This window comes from Nicotiana tomentosiformis, unplaced genomic scaffold (genome assembly GCF_000390325.3).
Source record: "Nicotiana tomentosiformis unplaced genomic scaffold, ASM39032v3 Un00159, whole genome shotgun sequence".
Taxonomy (NCBI): Eukaryota; Viridiplantae; Streptophyta; class Magnoliopsida; order Solanales; family Solanaceae; genus Nicotiana; species Nicotiana tomentosiformis.
The window spans coordinates 47,359-51,031 of NW_027174718.1; the positions used below are offsets into that span (position 1 = coordinate 47,359).

Here is a 3,673-nt window from a genome sequence, read left to right on the forward strand (position 1 = left end):
CATCATCAAGAGTTGTCTCCCGAATCTGTCGAGGGTACTGCCTATCATGCACCAGCGTGGCGTCATTCTCCTCATTGTGGGTGTCACTGATTGAATCCTCGAAATGAGGCTGATCCCCTCAAATTTCAGGGTTGTGCGTGTTGTTAACAGTGTTATCTGCCATTTTTTGTGATTTTTTCTAAGATAAAATAATCAAATCACGTTAGTAAAAAAGGCAAAGATCAATTTAATTGCATGACTGTCTAGGCCCCACAGTGGGCGCCAGACTGTTTACCCATAAAACGGTACAGTTGAATTTATACATGGTTTCTAGACAAGTGAACTAATTTGATCCTGAAATAATGCAATAATTGAAGAAATGTACAATACTTAGCCTTAAAATGTAGATGAAACAGCAGAGATGATAGTTCCGGGAACAAAGTTTTCGAGCACAGCAATGATGAGATCAAAAAGCGGAAAAGTAAGATTGTATTAAGCATTGTATAGAATGTAGTGTAAGTTTAGCTAGAAAATTCGTGTCTTTTACAATGATAACTGGGCTCACTATTTATAGCTATGTCTAGGGAAGGATGTCCTAGGATCGTTCCCTCCTTTAATATCAATTATGAGGGTCATTGATGATGTAACGGTGAATATAAATGCCAAATTCTCTGTAACGGGCCGTCGCTCTTAATGCTGCAGAATATTCCTTATTAAATGCTGCCAGGCGCAGAGCATTTAATACACCTTTATGAACGTTATCCCTTCCGGTGACAAGCGGAATGGCTGCGTTCGGTCTTCGGTCATCCCCGTATTGGGTTACACGTGTATTTCCTTTAGATGACCACATGTCATATCATATTTCACCTTATACAATCACGGCCCAGAAGAATTCCATGAGGAGTCTTTGCCTTCTGAATGGTATGAGAAAGCTTTCTCAAAATTAACAAAATTGAGCCACTTGCTAAAGAATGTGGACTTAGTTGATAGTAAGCTAGTCAATGTTAATGACCGCGCGAGAGTTTATGATGAGAGCTTGAAACAAAAGATGACTACTTTTAAATCACTGGCTAGGACCTTTGTTGGGTGTCCGTCAATGCAAGAAAGGATGAAGAAGAATGTGATGGAAGCATTAGCTGATTCATAATACGATTAGCCTGTGTATTTCAGTAAAGCTAGCGAGAGGGAATCGATTACCATTGATTCCCTTACAAAAGTGTCAAACTTCTTGATTGTGTCTGCTCAACAAAAGAAGCTTGTCAGGAAATCAGTATGTGCACAGGTCACAAAGTACCCGATATGGATAGGGGTACTCGGGGAGATATTGATTGGACTGAAATCTGAGATAGATTTTCTAAATAGTAGGTGTCCGAGTAAAGAAATTAAAATGGCACAGCAAATAGTTGCAACTCGCCACCAGGAGAGTTTAGTGCACAAGAAGTTGAGTAAAATTTTGGGTCACTCATCACGATGTGTGTTCATACTTCTTCTTTATTATATTTATGGCAACATATGGGATATTGAAGTTGAAGTTTGTTGAGGACTTTATGCAATTGGTCGCAGGGAAAAGTTCCGTCTATGCATGGGAAAGATCTTAACATCCACTGAGCAGAATATACTGCAGAGTGGGGGTAAAACAGCTAAGCAGAGTTCTGGGGCTTTTCGAGTTTGTATGGGAAACAGCAGGAATGAAAGGCGACCTAGAAGTACAAGAACATTTGTGATGCATTACTCGTTCTAGAAAGTTTATTTATTCTCGATGCCTGTTTTTATAAACAAAAACGGTGCAGGTGCCCTCTCTTTCGAGTGGGATTCACCTCTTTAACAAAACCTTATGTCATGCGAAATCTAAATTAACAAATTGGAGTTCCACAAAAGTTTCTCATTTATTTAACAAGTACAAAAAAATTACAAATATTGTCATAGAATTGTAAGGGGAACTCAACCAATTCACAAATACACAATATTCATGCCTTGAGTGAAACACTTTTGTTGATGACTTGGGTAGGGGCCGCGCGAACGGAGGCCCCCGCTGCCACAAATTATGACGTAGGCTCGACCACTTGGGCCAACCTTAGGCAGGCAACCCTCCAAAGTGCAATGGAGGTCACCAACCTACGCCATGGGTCTTATTGATCGCCCATTAACCCCGTCCAGGTAAGTATGTTCCCTAGATGCTCCTCCCTATGGTTTTCTATCCCTCCAGCTCTTGGTTTTCCTTTGTGTTAGCCGATATGGGACATCTTCTGCCTAAGCTATCTTCTCTTTGAATAGGATAAGCAGTGTTTAGATCCTAGTGATACAAACTCAGTTCTTTTAAGTCCTCTATTGCCAGTATACTAACCAGTTTGGTGTAGCTATGGAGAAGTGAGCTCACATCAATTTTCTATCTTGAAGTAGGGGTTACTAATCTATCTTTCATACCAGATGTCAAAACTTATGGAATTATAGCATTTGGTGCAATCCCCTAACCACATTGCAAGGATCCTATGTTTTCCAAAACACAGTACTAATTCTTTATGGAATTCGCTCTGCTCAAGGCGTATGCCCCTGAATGCAGCGCGCACATGGTATTCTTTAGTAAAGGGCGAAAGAATAGTTCGCTTTGTGCTTACTGCATGGCTGCGTGAGTTTTACAATAGCCAGTGCCTCCTTTTTTATGTTGTAACAAAGTCTGGTTTTACTCTTTATGTTTGATGTGGTACGTGCATCACTCTTTTTCCCCTCAAAATATATTTCAGTCTCCTTTTTTTCTTTTGTTCTTTTCCTTCTTCAGCAGTCTTGCAATTACCTACTGTATGGTTGAAAACTTATGCTATTCGGCATGATTTGTAATCTTATATTTGATTTCTCGTCAGTTTCCCGGTGATTGGAAGAGATATATGCTCACAAGCTGATCGAGGAAATGCTGCACAGAAAGATTTGGACTATATATCTTGAATTTCGGATCCAGGTTGGTTTTTAATTGTATAATGGAGGACCCAATCGGCATAAGCAGAAAACAGAGCAGTCTCGGTCGATTAAATTGCATTGTTTATTTTTACTTTAAGTTGGCCTTAAAATGGCATTGAGTAGTATGAGGAACCTTATACCTCATACAATGGCAATGAAAAAGCTTTCTCAAAATTAACAAAAATGAGCCACTTACTAAAGCATGTGGACTTAGTTGATGGTAAGCTAGTCAATATTAATTACCACGCAAGAGTTTATGATGAGAGCTTGAAACAAAAGATGTCTACTTTTAAATCATTGTCTAGGACCTTTGTTGGGTGTCCGTCAATGCAAGAAATGATGAAGAAAAATGTGATGGAATCATTAGCTGATGCACAAAGCGACCAGCCCATGTATTAATGTAAAGCTAGCGAGAGGGAATCGATTACCATTGATTCCCTCACAAAAGTGTCAAACTTCTTGAATGTGTTTGCTCAACAAAAGAAACTTATTAGGCAATCGATATGTGCACAGGTCACAAAGTATAACATTTGATTCTTGGTATATGGACGTAAAAGAATCAACTAGTACTAATCATAGAGTGAATGGTTAAAACTCCTCTAAACAATCACCATTTTGCGAGTTTCATACCTAAATTATTTGGTGTTCATGCTACCCCATGGACTATTACTCTCTTTAGATTAAAACTCCCTGATTGAATATGAGGTAAAAAAATTGAGACAACTCGCTGAGAGGCGCGTGA

General features: G+C 39.3%; 2 non-coding genes across 2 annotated transcripts; both read right to left on the bottom strand.

Moving 5' to 3' along the window:
* Nucleotides 1-1,983: 1,983 nt before the first annotated feature.
* Nucleotides 1,984-2,144, bottom strand: LOC117278979 (U1 spliceosomal RNA). Its single transcript, XR_004509372.2, has one exon. It is a non-coding gene; the product is annotated as a U1 spliceosomal RNA (small nuclear RNA).
* Nucleotides 2,145-2,488: 344 nt separating this feature from the next.
* Nucleotides 2,489-2,603, bottom strand: LOC117273925 (U5 spliceosomal RNA). The gene has a single exon (XR_004503954.2). It is a non-coding gene; the product is annotated as a U5 spliceosomal RNA (small nuclear RNA).
* Between the last annotated feature and the right edge of the window lie 1,070 nt (nt 2,604-3,673).